General features: G+C 40.9%; 1 protein-coding gene across 4 annotated transcripts in view; it reads left to right on the forward strand.

Annotated features, from left to right (window-relative positions):
• The first annotated feature begins 645 nt into the window (after positions 1–645).
• SPIN1 (spindlin 1) overlaps positions 646–18,986 on the forward strand; it is a 59,792-nt gene continuing 41,451 nt past the window's right edge. Inside the window, exon 1 of one of the 4 annotated variants that reach the window (XM_066339213.1) lies at positions 646–732. The gene's annotated coding sequence lies outside the window, so the exon portion shown is untranslated. The other 3 variants (XM_066339212.1, XM_066339211.1, XM_066339214.1) reach the window with 3 other exon arrangements.

Consider the following 18,986-nt stretch of genomic DNA (forward strand, 5'->3'; position numbering starts at 1 on the left):
AGTTTCTCAGCCTGCCAGGGGCAGGCAGGACAGCCCTAAAAGAGTGGGTAAGAATTTCCAACTTCTACTTTTGTTCAGCAATGATTTTTGAAGGCTTCCCCCCTTTTTTTCAAGTTCTTATTGCATAGATCAATATGTTTTCAGCGAACTCATTTAAATTTAGAACAAACTGCGCCTTCTTTCTCCCAGTAATGTTGCCTCTCTTGAAATGAGAAGACAATTTCACACAAAATGCAGTTGTTTGCTTGTACTCTTTACAAATACCTTCCCTGCTCAGGTGAAGCGCTAGTCGGCCTTCTGGTGTGCGCACTGCACTTTTGACCTTCTGCAGCACCAAACCGGACAGAATTCAAGAAGCATTTGGACAGTGTTCTTAGGCACGTGGTGTTCCTCCTGGGGATGTCCCGTGCAGGGCTGGAAGTAGGATTCGATGATCCTTGTGGGTGGTCCTTCCCAGCACAGGACATTCAGGGACGTCTCGGTGACTCTCTGTACACACAGAGGGCTGGCGGGTGACCCGGGGCACGAAGCGGACACGCCGTGCCCGGGAGCTGCCCGAGGCCACGCCGCCGGCCCATGGCGGGGCGGGTGGGGCCGCTCCCGCGCCCGCCGCAGTCGGCGCGGCGCAGTGCGCCTGCGCGCCGGCAGGGGGGGCAGCGCGGGGGAGGAGGGCGGGCCCCGGCCCTGTGTTTTGAACGGCGCGATGCGGGCGGCTCATTATTTGGCAGGAAGGTGAGGAGGCCTCTATCCTGGCGGCGGAGCTCGCGTAGGGAGAGGGGGATCCAAATGTGGCAGAGGCGAGCTGGAGGCAGCAGCGGCGGCGGAGGGGGAGAAGCGAGACGAGGAGAGCGGCCGTGTCCGCCGCCGTTGCTGCCGCCGCCGCCGCAGAGAAGCTGAGCGGCCCGGCCGGGAGGGGCTGAGCGGCAGCCCTGGCACTCCTGGGCGCCCGCCCCGCCGGCAGGTGAGCGACCGGGATGAGGGAGGGGACGGGGGGAGCGCAGCCCGTCGCGCCGCCCTTGGCCTGGCCCGGCCCAGTACCGGGCAGAGCCGGAGGGAGTCGCTGTGGGGGAACCGGCGCTCCCAGCCCGGCCGCGCCTCGCCTCCCTCGGGGCTCTCGCATCGTCGATCCCCCGCCCTCCCCAGCCGGAAGCCGCGGGCGGCATCGGGGCCGCGGGGGCTCCGCTCTGGAGGTGTCGTCTCTGCTCTCCCTTCCCCCGCAAGCTCCCCGGCTGCTTGGCAACCCCCCCCGCCCTTCCGGGCTCCGGGGCTCTGCCGCCCTCCCCCGGCACGGCCCCGCGCCGCATCCATCCGTAGGGGAGCGGTGCCCTCCCCCTTTCCCCGCTGCGGAGCTATTGTGTGCGGGCTGGGGCCCGCCGAGGGGCTGCTGGCGGATAAGCCTTTCCCGGGGGAGGTGGAGGCGGGAAAGCGGGACGAGGGGGGCGTGAGGGCGGCGGGGGAGCCGGGCCCGCGGGAGACAGCGCCGGCGCGGTGTGTGTGCGCGCCCCGCTCGCTCTGCGCTGCTGCGATCCTTTGTCTGCCGTGCCGCTTTCCCCTCCTCCCTCGCTCCTTTCCTCCCTCCTCCCTTCCCTCTCCCTCCCTGCGTTCCCCTCTCTCTCCCAGGCTCCAAGCGCTGCTGCAGCTGCAGGTTTGTAAATACTGGACCAACACACACACATACAACATGGCTGACGCTCGCCCTGCTCCTCCACCAGGGTCTCCGCCTTCTCCCTCAATCTCCGCTGCTTAGCCGCTCCTCCATGTAGGCTTTTGTTTCTTACCCCCTCCCCCTTCATCGCCCATCAAAAAAAAAAAAAAAAAAAAAAAAAAGGAAAAACAATTCACCCTCCTTATTTGCGCGCATGGCGGGATTTCAAGGGTAAGAATCCTCTCTTTGGAAGCTTTCTCCTTTGGTTTTGCTGTTTACAACAAAATGAAACCTAAAATCAGAGGTGATTTGAGAACCTGGCAAGGCCTGGGGCGAGGGAGGAAGGGAGGGAAGGAAGGGGGAACTGGATGAGCCCCGCTGAGAGAGGCTTGATTGGAATGTGCGTATCTTTTTCTCGTGTTGGGTGGGGGGTGGTTGATGCACCAAAGTGCTGGCAGAGATAAAATACTGTGTTGCGCTTGGTAGCATGAACTAGGGCCTTTTCTTTCATTTCAGGACATAATTCGGTATAAGGGGTCAACTCTGGACAATCACATTAAAAAGAGCTGTACTAGTTATGTCAGAATAGGCATTGTGTAGGTAAAACCCGTAGCATAGGCGTGTTTTGGTTTTTTTGGTTGGGTTTTTTTTTTTTTTTTAATTTCCTGTATCTCCTTTTTAGTATCTTAAACAGCTTGCAGAACATGGAATACAGAACCGGAATTTACGGTTCTCAGGTCTTCGTGTTGCTAGCTTTCTGTCACTGATTAATTTGCCCTTGTCATGACAATAGTAAAAACTGAAGCATTTCCTTTTTTCTAAAGGGAGTGCCTTCAGATTTTTTTTTTTTTGCAGGTGTTGCTTGTTTATTTGTTTGGTTTTTTTGTGAAAAAGGCATGTTGATTGAGCTCACAAATGAATACAAGACAACATGATTTTGACCTCTTTACTAGTGTAAGGCAAATGCTTAGTTCAGTACCCTCCACCTCAGTTTTTCAGAGCACCCCCTTCTGGCTTTGATAAATACGGCTTTTTTTTTGCTGCTTATGACGTAAAACCAAAACACTTGAAGATAGTTCGAGCATATCTGAAGTGACGTGCCATGAAACAGTTTCATTTCTAGCTTGTAAATTAAGAGTGAATGCTAAAGGGGTGAAGACATGATAATTTGTATTTGCTTTCTAGACGTGTTACTGTAATTCGAAGTAAGTGTTTAATTTTTCAAGGATCATACAGACATGGTCTTTATTTATTCACATGGATAGCCATAGTTTCTGAGCACTGCTCTTAAGTAATGAATGTCCTAGCTATGTAGACTTTTGTCTGCTTTGCTTTAGAAGCTTCTAGTGGAAAAGCATTGGAATGGCATAACCTTGCAGCTTTTTCTGGGATTGAAGTATGCTAATAAAGTATTGTATATGAATACTTCTTTCTGTTGCTTTTTCCATCCCCATTAATAAGCATTGATTAGCAAACATTGATTATGGAGAAAATAATATATAGAAAGAGTTTGCGACAACATAAAACTTAAAAGAAGTCGTCCAAGTTAAAATATCATTTTGGAATGCGTATCAACATCATGGCTTCTAAGGCAACTGTGTTACTTCTAGATGGAAAAGTCAAAGCAAAAGTCTAGCCTTATACATTAGTAGATTCCTGCACCAGACAATTACTTTTTTTTTTTTCTTCTTTTACATGTTTCAGTCTGAAGGCAGTATTGCCTAAACTAGAATAGTTTTACCAGTTGTAGTTAAATTGTCCTTTATTGTGATAACTACTGCATTTTGAAATTATGCTCACCTACTAAAAATGTAAAATGCATTGAAGCATGCAGCTCCTCCCTTAGAATAGGCCTTCAGATACTTAAATTAGTTCTTAGGCTGAAAACCAAAATAAACAAAATAAAAATAAGCCATCCACAACACCTGTCTTTAAATACTGGATCGCTTAAAAGTAATCACGTTTAACTCTGTTACATTGCAGTTTTGTTGATAGTGCTAAATTTTTTTCTGTAAAATTTATCTCTCTTTCATCATCATGGTGAGGTTTCTGGGCTATAGCATCTTTACATTAGCTTGTCATTATATTCTTTTCTGTGACACTCAGAAGATTTTTCTTTCTGTCTTGGTTTTGTTGATTTAGTCAAAATCAGTACTGTGGGCCTTCGTGTCCCAAAAGGAGCAGATGTAATTGAAGAACTTGGCAAACCTCTGTATCTTCACTTGATGAAGACACTCCAGTGTCCTTGCCATTGTGAGTTCCACTAGGCTGTATTCAACCAAATTAAAAACCTGAGAATAGTAAAACTTTCTTCTCAAAAACTGTTTTGCAAATGAGACTGAAGAAAAAGAAGACTGCAAGAAATGCAGTCTCAGTGATCAGCTTGCTGGAAGAAGTTAGGAATTAATAATCTTTTAAAACCAGGCGTGCTTTTCAATAGATCTTTAATCAAGTAAATCATGACTCAGTGTAGTTCTAAATACTGATGAAATAACCAAGTAATATACAGGCCTAAAGGTAATAAACATTTAGTATTTTTTATTCGGAACTTTATATTTTCTCAGTCTGAGTATTCTTTCATCTCTCTTACCCAGTATCTTTTCTTGCAATCTGTTGCCAGGCTGCACTCTTTGACGTGTTCAGATCTCTATACCTCTAGCTGATGCAAGAGCTGTGTTATAATGTAATGCATGGTTTCCTTAATGTTTGATAAATGAAGTATTTTTAGAAGGATTCTATTTACTGAAGCAAACCACTATTTTTTAACCTTTTTTTTTCCTTTCCAAACAATTAAGCCTTTTGCTGCAAACTTCTCGTAGTTCCATTTTGTTTTTCTTGTCTCCTTTCCTTTTTCAACAGGTAATAGAAAGATTGAACTTGATTTCTTGACAGTGTGGCATGAGAACATGTTTTCATAGGTGACTGAAAGCAATTCATCAAACTGGTTTAGAAAACTGTCTTAGAAAGCTGTTCATTGAAGCAAACCAAAAGAGGGAACACTCTTACAGAAAGTTGTTTCCTGTTGTGTGGTTGGATAGCTTGTCTCTCACAACAGGTGTAAGAGAATTTTTTTTGTTGTTGTTTTTCTTGTGCTCCTTCTCCTACTACTCTTCAGAGGTCAGTGATTTTATGATGGATGGGTGAATGCTGATCTTTCTTGACACTGGTTCTCCTTATGAGTATCTCCTGTATATCAAGATGTGTATCACTTGCTGTCCAGATGCTATCTAAATGTCATCGTGCCAACTACCTTAAAATAATAGGGAATCTGACTTTGCTTTATGAATGCGTAGGCGTGCTTCCATCTACATCTCCGACGTGAACATATGTTGAGATCCTTAAAACAGTGCAGTTAACTGGTTTGTATTTAGCTCTGGAACAGTTGATTCCAGAGACAAAGGGGCCTCATTACTGATCCATTTCAAACAATGATGAAATAATTTAATTTTAACTAACTGCTTTCACCTTGTGGTGGCTGAAGTTAACTTTCTGTTATAGAGTAAAATGTGAATTCACTAAAGACATAGAGAATTCAGGAGGTGAATGGATTTAGCTTTCAGGTTGTGCAGGATGGTTCTACAAATCCACGTTCTATTTTTTTATTTCTTTCTTGCAAAGTGTGTTGTGAAACTGCTGTAAATCTGTGTTATATGAGGTTTTGAATGACTGACTTGGAAATTTCACTACTGTAATGGTTCCACAAAATGAAATGTATAGAAATAGTAATGATTACCTGTGGTGTCTTCTAGCTGTAACTGATACCTAATCATTCTGTAATTTTTGCAGTAATTGCACCTTGGTTGAGATATACTTTACTTTCACAGAATGGGTGCTGAACTTAAGACCTTCTGTTTCATACAGTATTTTGAACAAAATGGAGCTGTATCTATTAGTTGCTGCTTTGTAGCATAGTAAGCTATTTTAGGTGGTTTATGCCATCATACTAAGGTCTGTAAAGTGACACCAACATAGACTTCAAAAAAACCGTGAACAACAACAAAGCAACCAACATTCAACTTCCCAAGTTCTTTTTCCAGGAACTTCTTTGAATCCAAATGAAATGTAAAAGAACTTTGCTAGATTATGGTTTCTTACTCTAGAGGGATAAGGACAGAAAGAGTCATTAGATAGATGTCAGACTTTTGGTCTATTTGATTTTTTTAAAATCAAGTAATTGTTTCAGAACTGTTTGAATTTTTTCCTAAGTTAGTGTTTATGTTTCCTACATGGAAGTCATTGCTAGTTATGAGGAACAAAGGCATCGCAAGTCCAGTATATTAGCTTGTGACTTCAGTTGAAATTTTTAAATAGTGGAAATTTTCCCCTTCTAGATTTAATGTTTTGTGATCTGAGTAGCACAAGGAAAAACATGTTCTAGGTTAGTTCTCTAGCAAAAAATCTGTAAAGTTTTGTTGATAAACTTTTCTAGATACCATGACAAACATGATGTTTGTTGAAGTCTAAAGTTGTGCTTAGGGGTTCTTTTTAGTAAGCAAAGGTTAAGTACGTGCCATGGACTGGGAAGTATTTCTGTGTATTCTGCTGCAGCATATCTGTAACTTTCTTCTGATTTAAATTGTGCACTTAAAAGTGGCTGTAGATTAGACTGTCTTTCTTCAGGTTTTTTTTGAATAATAAAAATTAGTAAAAATAATGCTTCAAATATGGAGTTTGTGTAACTCATATAATTTTACTTGGAAAAGATTTGACTGATTCTGAACGATAGCTTGCTTGTCATATTTATTAATCATGTATGTTTTAGACAGTGAACTAAACATCACAGTGAAGCTGGAATGTGAGCAAACAAGTTAAGAGATCAATTTACTCCTTTCTCAAAATGTTCCAGTTGCAGGGAGCTTTGTTGAATGGATATAATTACCTTTTTCTTCAGAAATCCCCTTTAGAAGTTCTTTGTTTGTTGGTGAAAGATGACCTACAAACCCATTAATTGGTTGTTTAGGTGTCAGTAGAACTACAAATGAGATATTGTGGTGCTGAGATTTTGTGAGATATGATTGGCCAAAATTTGTAGTCTGACAAGTATGCCTTCAAAAGCAGCTGGATTCTGACTTCCTTGTTACTTCACAGAAATCTGTTCTTGAGTGCTTTTAGGGTTAAGAGATATGCAGATGTTCAATATACTTGGAAACCACAGCCTGTTGGATATTCTTACAGTTTTATGTTGATAGGCAGAGCAGCTGGCCTCTGGGTCATCTTTCCCTACTGCTGAAGGGAGGAGTGATTAACCACAAAAGCCTTCAATTCCTAGACTGCAGGAGAATTACATCTCAGGTGAATTGCATCTCTGTCTTCTGCACCTCCATTTTGTCATTAAAGCATACATACTGTTAGATGCCAGATGGCAGATGAGAGGGTAAATAGACTTTCCTATCTGTTCTAGTTGGGGGGAGTTTTACTCCTGCCTTCAGTTTCACCTGTGTGTCTTGGTTTGAAAGACAGGTGTCTTGCTGTGGTAAATAGGTATGATTCATGCTGACAAAATTGAAACACTAATCAATATTTTAAAATAATAAAAGAGTAGTTAAAAGTGCAATGCCAAGGAGGAGAGGGAGGATCCCCTCCTTCTCCTGCAAGTGTTCAGTAAAGAGTAGAAAATAAGAAGGAACTAAGATAAGACTAGCTAAATTTATCTGGGAGACAGGAGAATTTGGAGGAACTCCTGGAAAATTGTTAATTATATGAGATTTATTGCCTTAATGTTCAAACATGGTATTTGCTTACTCAATACAGGCTTTATACACATGTAATTAGAAAGGTTACTAAAAGGGCGCACAAGGAAGATGAGAAGCCTTATTCTGACGACCCTCAAAGGTGGTCAGACCGCCTAAAAAGGGATGGTGGAGCATGTGTAGTGAAGGTGGTGATGAGGGCAGTGATGTAGATTTTACAAATTGAAAATAGGGGGAGATGGGTGGTGACACACAGTATAAAAGGGTTAATTTGGGTCATCTTGTTTGTATGTGAGGCAGGATTCCAAGTCCTGCTCTGTATCCTGTGGTCTATATTTGCTTATGCATTATGATTATGATTATTATTATTATTAATTTAGTATTAGAAAATTAGTGTAAAATTTAAGCTGCTCAAATTAAAATTGCAGCTACATTTAATTTTATTTGGTTTTTTAAATTGGATAGCTAGGCAACACATATACATATAACATTGCTAAAGAAGGCAGAGGCAAGAGGCTTTCAGGCGAAGATATGAGAAGTGGAGTAACAGTTCTTCATTAGTGTGTATAACAGGGCGAACAAACAGCAGCAGTGGCAATGACGACGAAAGGGCAGAAATCCCACAGGAGTCTGTTCCCGCTCTGTCCGCGCTGTCCCTGTTGGGGCGGTGACGGCCGTAGCCGGCAGGGGGCGCTGGTGGCTCCCGGCAGGCAGCGCGGGGGCGGTCATTCCCCGCGCCTGCAGGGGGCGCTGTGGCGCTGGCCCGGCCATCTCATGGCGGATGCAGCTGGTGGAAGGGATGGAGCAGGGGATTCCTTTACAAATCCCCAGGGGTAGGCGATCCTGGTGTCCCCTCTGGACAGCAAAAGGGGCTGTAGTAGGGACCTCAGAGCAGCAAGCCGGGAAGGCAGGCATGAGCAAGTCCAAGAATGGTGGATAATATGTATCAGAAATTTCACAGCTGTAGCTGGAACCGCAGGGTGTGCAGAGCTACAATGCAGTGAAAACTCAGAACAGTGGCCAAAAACACCCCAAAATGGTGGGAGTGGGCAAGTGGCAGCCTTGCTTTGGGCAGGGCAGGGGAAAGGCTGCCTGGGACGGGAAGGGGCTTGGGGTCCCGGGGTTTTCTCCTGAGGCACCCCAGCAGATGGTAAAAAGTCCTTGGTTAAGTGAGGCTGGTGATAAGGTCCCAGTTCAGTGACTGCTTTCACGAGCAGAGGTTCAACCCACGGCAGAGGAAGCAGGACCAGGCTGGGCTCTAGCAGTGTCAGTGAATTCCTTCCCCCACGCAGCAGCTCTGACTGTTCTCCAAAGCCGAGTGGCAAGAGAGTTAGGAGTTCCTCCTTCTATTTGCATCACGATTCTCGAGGCACCTCTGCCCTTCCCAGAGAAACCTCGAAGAGAGTAGCCAGCTGGACCCCTCCCCTCAGCTGTGGCCACTTGTCTCTCCTAAGTACCCGGTTGTTACTGTCTCCTAGCAACAGCACATATAGGAGAAGATTCCCTGAGAGAAAGAAGGGAAGAATCTTAATGCCCAGCACTGCGTTTACAGTTGCTTACACCTGTGGCTTATATGGAAAGAGATAAGTCAGGTTAATGTTACTTCATGCCACTTTGTGCCTATATTAACAGTGGATGAAAAGTACATTTTCAAGTGCTGTAACCTTGGTGGCTAACCAGCAGTGAAATAGGCATTGCATTACAGATAGTTGTAGGGTAGAGGCTTGAAGAATTGAATTTACATGAATTTGTTTAAAGCACGTTTTTTCTTTTGCTCTTAGGTATAATTTAATTGAAGAAGGAAAAGTGATGTGAATTAACATCCCAGGTTTTTGTTGTACCTAAGCCTCTAATCACATTTCTAGGAGAGTTTGTTTGGGTGGGGATGGCACAGAATGGCACTGGCATAAGCCAGTGTGTGTGGCAGTGTGTGGCAGAGGTGTGTGGTTGTTGTAGTGTGTGCTTTTATTATCTCCAGGACAGACTTCTGGAAAGCCTCACCTGATTTTACGGGGAAAGAATATCTTGCTTCCTGAGATCCTGTTTCCTGGGAGATACATTACTTTTTCTCTTATTCAGTTTCTGTATTTCCCCTTCTCTGCTGCCCAGCTGAGTAGACTCAACTTTGTTTCAAGGACCACAAGACAATTTAGTCCTCCCTGCAAATAAGTGTGTGCATTTTCAAAAGGGAAGAGGGATGTGTGTGTTTCTGAGGGGATTGTTGTTATTACCAATACCCAGGTTGATGTAGAATCTCAGGAAATGCACTTAAAAATTCATAGGTGAATCTAGTTCAGATCAGATATAAAACTTTCCAGAGAGAAAATGCAATTATAAAAACCAATAACAACCAAAAAGACTACATATACCTATTGCTGCTGCTGAAAGTTCTGCCTCCAAGTTCTATCATAATTAGTTTAAATTTTAATTTCATTTCCATTTGTGCTGCATGCACAGTGCAGTGGTTTCAGAGCAGCATTTTGAATGCAACTTACCACTGAATTAAGAAAAGAAAAGCAGGTTTACTGTGGGTCAGACACAGAATAGTAGAGAACAAGTCATTCCAAGGTGATTGTTGTTCTGAAAGCCTTGACATAATTTTGTTACCTTTCTGCAACTAAAGATTGAGAACAGTAGTGTTTTAAGTCAGCTGTACTCAAACACATGCAGATGTTGTCAGAAAGTTCATTTTTTCACAGTCCAGTAAATAACTTCCCAGAGTAACTTAAAATATTTTGTCATCTGCTTAAATATTTCAGATCTACTAATTAGTTTCATGAGTATGCAGATACTGTACTAAAATTAGAACTAATATTTTGTGCATTTTTCTAATGTGCCTTTTAAGAAACACTAGTGGTATGAGGATTGGTCTGTTCTGATGTTTCCACAGCTTTTAGGGAGAGTCACTGGTTTCGCAGTTGAACTTTTCTCTCTATTGTCTTGCTCCTCACCAACAACTGCTCACATACATACACTTATGCAGGATGTATTGTGTTTTTTCACCAAAAGTGTGAAAGGACTATACTCAAGCAAAGAAGGTACCATGTTGTGTCACTGTACTGATGGTTCTCAGCTTCGAGAAGAATGTATGGTTGGTTTAATAAGGTACCATTGTTTTTGATGATAAATCCAGTAATGACTGCAGTGTTTAAATTAATATTGCAAATATCTGATACAAATTTTCTACAGCAAATTTATCCTCTTTTAAAGGAACAGCTTTTATTCTTTCACTGACCCTCCAGACTTAGAGAAACCAGAGTAGTTAGCTGCAATTACAGCTCATATAATACAGTGCTGAATTTTGTGTTCAGTGACTTGCTGTTACGCAAATCACAACTCAGACATCTATTGTAGCTATTCACCATTTAAATGTGGTCATCTCTTTAGGCCAAGATTTTTAGACAGTGAGCAAATACTCTGCCATTGATCTGGAAAAACTAACATCTCATTTTTTCATTAGTAGCCATGGCAAGACTGCCATTCTTAACAGCAAGTGTTTTCATTTAAGTGGTTTATGATTCCACTGTAGACAGTTACCTGAATGCATTTGAGAACTGATTTAATATAAGCTAAAATGGCTGAATGTGAAGAAAATAGATAGGACAAATTCAGTTTAGGACTGCTCAGCGTTTTCAAACTGTAGATTAAAGCTAGGAGATCATTTTCTCTGAATCCTTTTTTCAGTTTTTTTTTTTCTGGGGTTTTTGCTGTGGTCATTCCAAAGATAGGATGAAAAATGCTATTGATTTGAATTGTCTAACTATGTCTATAGGCTTTTTTTAAAAACAGGTGCATAGTGAGAAATTTTCCCATGTTTGGAATATGAGTTTCATGTCTGTCACCGTGATCATGCTTCAGTTGGCAAAAGTGGTATTGTTTGCTCCTTCATTGCAGTAATTCCTAAAAATTTATCCATTTTCTCCTGACTAGAAGAGGCCAAAGTTTTATCAATATTTTCACTCCAATCGTTTTTACTGCTGTTAGCTGATTTAAGGAAAGAGAGCTATGTTTTTATTACAGTAGGGACAATCAGTGTTTGTGTCCAGTGGAAACCCAAGTTAATATCTGATTTATTAAAAACTGTCTGTTATAGGTGTAGCTACTGTGATGGGAGAAGTTTGGATACATGAGTCTCAACTCTATGAATAAAGGATCTTGTGGCAAAGCTTGTCATACTTTTGGTTGTATTGAAAGCTAATGTAGATAACTATTTTCTAATCTTACCCCTTTTGATCCTGCTTTTTTTTTTTTTTTTTTTCTTTGTAAGTGCTGAATTACTACTTATATGTCAATATTCTCACTGGTTACTTAGGTTGTTATTAACCATAACAATTAAATTTTGATTTTATAATCAATGCTGTGAACAATATCTTGTCCTTATAAGAATTTTGAATGTTAATGTGCTTTGTTTGCATTAAAAGTTGGTAGGTGGTTGCCATGTTGCAGAAGTATTTTATTTGCGCAAGCATTTGTGTCACAAATTCTTACACTAGTTTAGGAATTTTTTTGTATTATGCCTAGGTTTAATTTAGTTTTGCAGTGGCATCTTCTCAGGATGCTCAAAACACATCAAAAAAAATTTTGGTACTTCTGACACACAGACTAAAAAGCTTGCAAGTGGTCCATCTAATGGAGATCATCCCCCTGCTCCTAAAAACTATATGCTGCTTGTGTTCCCTCCATGTTTGAAGGTGTGTGTAGCAGCACTGCTAGCCTGGATTGTTGAGAAGTGGTTGTCATGTATTTAAAATGACACTTGGAAAGATCAACCAGCCTTCTCAAGCAGGAGTTTGATTTGCTATGGTTAGTCAACCTAACTGACTTACAAGTGCAGTAACTTAACTGCAGAGGTGCTTAGTTTGCCTGGTGCTTGCTCTTCCAGAATGTTGGAGTGGTCCTTTTGGCTTTGGATCCTTCTTTGACTGGCACAATAGAAATTAAACCTAGTCTTCTGACAAAGGCTGACCAAAGTATACTCCTTGAGGAGACACAGGCAGAGAACAGAAGTGCCTTGCTTTTTTAAATGGGCATTTTCCTCCCTGATTTCCAAAGGCCTGTTGTAAATATTTCCAAGCCAAATTGAGTAAACTTGCTTGGAGTTGTAATAAGTTATTTGGGTCACTTTTGTCTGTAAAAGCATGACTAAGAACAAAATAATTGTATTGTAAAACTTAAGAGTTCACTTGCATTTACCATCAAGTGGTAGCAAGCACAGTGATTGTGCAGTGCTGCTGTCATATCCTGGATAACTTATTTTTGTGGATGGGTTTGTTGGTTGGTGTTTTTTTGGGGGGGGGTTTTTTGGTGGTTGTTTTTGGTGGGTTTTGTTTTGGGTTTGTTGGGGTTTTTTTTGTTTGTTTTTTTTTTGTTTTTTTTTTTAATTTTTATTCAAGGGAGGAGAGGATAGTTACCTACTAGAAAGGAAAGTTCTAGAACCACAGAGTGGTTTCGTTTGGAATGGACATTAAAGATCACCTAGTTCTGACTCCCCTGTCATGGACATGTACACCTTCCACTACATCAGGATGCTCAAAGGCTCATTCAGCCAGACTTTGAACACTTCCAGAGAGGAGGCATCCACAGCTTCTCTGGGCAGCCTGCTCCAGTGCCTTACCATCTGCACAATCAAGAATTTCCTTGTAATAACTAATCTAAGCCTATTCTCTTGTTTTGAAACCACTCCTTTATGTCCTGTTGCTACTTGCTGTGGTAAAGCTTATCTCCAGCCTTCTTGTAGATCCTCTTCAGGTACTGAAGGGCGGCCCATTTCCAGGTGGAACAACCTCACCTTTCAACCTGATCTTGTAGAGATGTGTTCCAGCTCTGTGATCATCAGATGAGAAGCTAACTTGGTTCATATTTGCTGTGATGCAAAAGTGTGCTGCTTCGGGTGATTACATAACTTGTGCTGTCTGTGCAGGTTCTTGCTCTATGTTAAATGCAAAGTTATTTGCAGTAGACTGAACAATTAGGAGTGGGTTAAAATTTAGCTTTTGATAAAGTGGTGCAAGGGACATTATCTTGACCTTGAGTAAGTACTAGATAGATCTCTTCTTCACTTTTTTTTTTTTTTTTTTAAAGCCTCGTAAGATTACTTTAAGCATGGAGGACCATGTAAGTATCAAATGATCAAGCTGTAGGTTAGACTATACACAAGGTTAAATCAGCAAGTATTTTTGCATTGCCTGAAAGAGGATGCTTTAAAAAGAAATCATTGTACTTCAGAGTCTTAGTATATTGTGCAAAGTCATAGGAAAAATTGAAGCAATATAGTGACAAAAAAATCTTCGTTTTAGTAAGTTTACTTTAAGTGTTGTTGCTGTTTTTAAAGCTGTTTGGCTAAACTTTGGTAGCTGATGATGATTCCTTAGTAGAAGGACAGAATAATACTGAAATTGAACCCTCTCTTTTCTTAGCATAGGCAAATCATTCTGACATAAAGGAGATTGTGCTTGGCCATGCTGCTTGAGAGAAGAGTAGACAAGAGCTATAAGAAAATTATTTGAAAATGCACTATGTGTGTCTTTACTGTTCGTGTACTAAGGTGGGCAAAATGTCTCTGGGAAAATTTTTTTGTTTTCAAAATTAGTTTTGCTCTACCATCTGTCTGTATAGGAAAACAGATATATTTGTTCTTAGCTATTAGAAATAAAATAGACTAGGAACTTCTTTATTTAAAAACCACTACATCATTTAATGTGGAACTTGAAAGTTTATGTTGACAAGCATATTTTATTTGTCGGGGTTTTTTGGGGTTTTTTTAAAGGAAGCTCTTGTAAGCTCATTTGGCATGAGTCAGTTCTCTAACCCCTTCAAGTAGCTTCATTCTTATTCAGCAGAACAGCCAAAACGTGGTTTTAATATCAGATTTAGCAAAAAATTTTTTTGCATTTTTGTGTTCAATTTTTGGAATTTACTTTTTGAACCAAGAGAGAAGTATGGAATTCTTCAAAGGGAAAACGTATGTCAAAATGTCAGTGAGTTCTTAGCCGAATATTTATCTGGTTGTAATATTGCCTGTGTGGGAAGCAGATCAAATAAGAAACTATTCCATTTTAATCAGTTTACTTTTAGTGAAATGTTCTACTTTTGCACAGCTTCACTGTTGATAACTTGTAAGAAGCCAGACTAAGCCTGCAAGGTTTTCTGAAATGAATTTCTGGAGAGTTAACTTTCCTTTGTTTTCTGTGCTATTTATTTATGAATGTGTAAAGCAGCTATCCTGCAGTTTTCCTTTACCTTGAAAATTCATGTGAATTTCAGAAACATAATTGTATTTAGTGTGAAAGTAAATGTAAAAAGTGGAGTTAATTGAGCTTTTTCTATTTTGTTTCTGCGTTCTGGATATGGTGTGCACATGCCATTTTCTACTTTCTTTTACCTCATTAGTCTTATTTTTCTTTAGTTTAATTTATCACTGTTCTTTTCAGTGGGTTGAGTTGTTTTCAGCTGTGAATGTTGATAACTAGCAGTTCCTTTTCTGGCAAAATCCTATGCCTGTTTTTAATTGCAATCAACAGCTTATGTCTGGCTTAGTGACTATGTGGTGTTATCACTGCTTCTTACTTATAATAAATCCATATGACTTGAGGTTTGGCATTTAAAAATTAAGTGCTTTTTGGATGTAAAGTTCATAGCCACTGATGTATGATGCCTTTAGTAATGGCATTATATAGATGATTTCAGTCCCCTTTTCTTTCTCTGAAGAATTTTAGGACCATATAACACAAATAAAATACAGAAAATTTTGATTTGGAGGTTCTCAATCTCTTTCCAATTGATTTAAAGTCCCTGACAGTGGAAGAAGCCTTGATCTGTGAACTGTTGCGCTGGGCCAGCTGTCTTGCAGGTGCACCTGTCTGTTCTTTATGGGAAAATTGAGAACTTTTAAAACCTCTGGACCGAGGTGGGATAATACCCACACAACAGCACTGGGCTGGATGTTCCATTAGTCACTATTACCTTTTTAGTGAAAAAAAAAGTAGAATAAAAACTAGATAAACAGTGATTAAAGTACATCTTTCTTCTGTTGAAAATGAAGTCATTCCCTTTGTCCTTCTTTGCACGTTTTTTAAATTCCACAGGTAGAAAGACCAGCTAGTCTTTGGTTTTGTTTATTTGGTAGGAGAGGGGAATGATAACATGATGAGGTACATCTGCACTTCTGGTGCTGTTAAAAAATTGCTGGGTGTATCATGTACATGCAAGTGTTGCAGATGCTTAGCAAGTTCTGATGTTCAGAGAAATTTGTTAGAAATTTGCCGGTTATGTTCTACCCGCAAATTTTTATGTTGGTTTTTATGTTGCTTTCACTCTAGTGACTTGCATTCCTGGTGGTTAAATAAGGATGCAGGTTGAAAGGTTGTGGAGCTGTGGACAATTAACTATTCACAAGTTTTACTCTAGCATAGTGTATCTGATTATTCACAGGATCTTCTGCCAAAGGATAATTTTCCCAGCAGAAGTATCTGCTACTAATAGGTTGGAATGATAAAAAATTGTTTATAATTATTTAAAGGGAATTTCTCAATTTATTTCATGCGAATGTAAGCTCAGTAGAACTGATTTTAGTGCCTTTTAGGAAAGAGATCTTAAAAACTACAGTGAATTGTCTCCCATCTTGGATTGTTTTGCTTATTAGAAGTAACAAGGCACATTTTATTGCTGATTGCCTGAGGGTTGAGCAGTGTCCACTTTACCACTGCTATTAATATTCATGAAGGCAAAATACAGAAAATGTTGTTGCTAAAGGTCATTGCATTAATTTTTCTGTGTTGATGATGCTGGTATTGAGGTACACTTGAAAATGTGGTGAGTTTATAGGTGCTTGTGTGTACCAGGTTGTCTGTCTGAAAATTTGTTGTTACTTCATCATCAATTCATTGTATTTAAAAAAAAAATATTTTTGCTCTATAAGGATCTGTAATTGAAGACAAAACCCTTAATATCTTAGAAATTTTTTCCTTAAATACAGTGAAGTATTGTGGGAGAGTTGTGTCAGAAGAGATACTGTTTTCATCAGTCAGCTTAACTTCTTCAGATGAAAATGTGTCTTAATTTAACCTATACTTATGGGAGCTTAAGATACAAGTAATAAATTGTAGATCTGTGCTCAAAAGTAGTTTTTGCTAGGAAAATGAGTTTCTCGAGCTGTGTAAGGTGCTTATAGGTAATGACTTGTTGCATGATCTCTTGAGTTCTGATGAACCACGCTTAGTATGTCCCTGGGTTAGTTTTCGTTAAAGTTCCATTAAAAATTTTAAAGATAAAAGGAAAGCATGCTTACAGAGAATAAATTTAAGCAGTCTCTTTTAAAAATAGAAAGTCTAGATAAATTGTAAATAGAAACACAAGACTTGGAAAATTTGCTTTAGCTACATTAAATTTAACCTACCATCAAGTAAACAAAAAAAAAGGTTATAATTTTGAGGACTTTTAAGGCCTAATTCTCTAAGGTTGTATTTTACCATGCATGTTACAGAAAGGGAGGAGAAGCCCTTACTATCTGTCTTTGAAACTTTAACTGTACAGAGTAATACAAGAGTAGTTGGAAAAGCTATAGATGAATAAGGTAGACATAATTAAAGAAGAGTGTTGTTTTGGTTTTATTTCAGTTGATAATTTGTTTTTTAATAAAAGCTGATAAAAAGAATGTAAATCCCAGAATTCTAAAATACGCTGAGCTGGAAGCTGGAGCATGTTCAACTCCTGGCCCTCCACGGGATCATCCCCAAGAATCACACCAGGTGCCTGCCTGAGAGAGTTGTCCAAATGCTTCTTGAACTAGACAGACTTGGTGCTGTGACCCCTTCCCTGGGGAGCCTGTTTCGGTGCCCAACCACCTTCTGGATGGAAAACCTTTTCCTGATACCCATTCTAAGCCTCCCCTGACTGAGCTTCATGCTGTTTGCTCAGGGTCAGTCACAGATCATGGGGAGTGAAGAGCTTCCCCCCTGGTTCCCCCTCTGATTCCCCTCCTGAGGAAGCTGTAGACTTCAGTGAGGTCTCACCTCAGTCTCTTTGAGGCTGAACAGACAAAGTGACTTCAGTCACTTGTCATAAGGCTTCTCCTCCAGATCCTTCACCATCCTTGTGGCTCTCTTTTGGATGTTCTTTAACGGCTTAGTGTATTTTTTTAATACTGTGGCACTCAAAACTACACACAGCACTCAAGGTGAGGCTGAACCAGTGCAAAGCAGAGCAGGACAATCCCCTTCCCTTTCCTTGTTGGTGATTCTGTACCTGATGCACCGCAGGGCAGGACTGGCCGCCTTGGCTGCCAGGGCACTGCTGACTTATATTCAACTTTGTTTTGACCGGAGTTCTCAGGTCCTTTTCCATAGTGCTACTCTCCAACCTCTTGTGTAGCTGCTGTTAGGTGCACAAAGGACAAAGCTTGCAGCAGGAGGTCAAGCAGGAAAACTCTCTACTTTATTTTTCTGACTTCGTATATATGCAGTTTTACCAACAGGCCAAGATTGGCTACACAGGTAGCCACCTCTTCGACCTCATTGGTGAGCATCACCACCAATCACCTTTCTCCTCTCAGATGAGAAGAATATAAACAAAGATAAATTTCTAAAAACATACATGGTTTACTTGAAGCTGCGTGAGAACAAAAGGCAAACAGTGAAAAGCAGACAAACTTGAGGCAACACTCTTGTTCCTCAGTCTGTACACACGTCCAGGTTTGCCCCAGGTGCAGGAGTGAGCACTTGCCCTTGTTAAAGTTCATGGGGTTGGTGATCACTCGCCCCCCCTAATTTGTCAGGATATCTGTCCTTGAGGGAGTCACATCTCCTCCTAATTTAGTGTCCTTGTCAGACTTAGTATCCATTTGAGTCATGCATCCAAGTTTTTAATGAAGATGTTGAAGAGAACAGGGCTGAGGATAAAACCTTTATTTCAAGTTAGTTAGTTTAGAGGGGATTTGATTAGGGTTTTTTTTGGCATAGCAGGGTTTTTGTGGTATAAGGCTATACGGATCTTAAAAATCATAGAATTTAAAGGAACCTTAAAGATCATCATGTTAACCCTCCTGCCATGGACATGGATGCCTTCCACTAGACCAGGCTACTCAAAGCAAGATACAGCCTGGTCTTCAGCACTTGCAAAGATAAAGCATCCGCAAGTTTTTTGAGCAGCCTGTTCAGGTGCTTCACCACCTACACAGTAAGGAATTTCTTCCTAATACCTTATGTAAGCCTACTCTCTCTTACTTTGAATCCACTCCCTTATGTCCTGTTGCTATTTGCATTGGTAAGAAGTCTTTCTCCAGTCTTACAAGTCCTCCTCAAGTACTGGAAGGATGCTGTAAAGTTTCCCCAAAGCCTTCTCTTTTCCAGGCAAGACAACCCCAACTCTCTCAGCCTGACCTTGCAGCTTAGTCACCCTCCTCTGGACTTAATCCAACAAGTCATGTTTGTCTTGTTGTCTCTGCTGGGGGCTGGAGATCTGGATGCAGGTATTGCAGGTGTGGTCTCATGAGAGTGGACTAGAGAGACAATACCACCTTCCCAGACTTCTTGGTCACACTGCTTCTGTTTGCAGCCCAGGATATGATTTGTTTTCTGGACTGCAAACACACATTATTGAATCGTGTTGGTTGGTTTCTCATCCACTAACGCTCCCAAGTCTTTCTCTCTGTGGCT

Source organism: Sylvia atricapilla, chromosome Z (assembly GCF_009819655.1).
Source record: "Sylvia atricapilla isolate bSylAtr1 chromosome Z, bSylAtr1.pri, whole genome shotgun sequence".
Classification (NCBI taxonomy): domain Eukaryota; kingdom Metazoa; phylum Chordata; class Aves; order Passeriformes; family Sylviidae; genus Sylvia; species Sylvia atricapilla.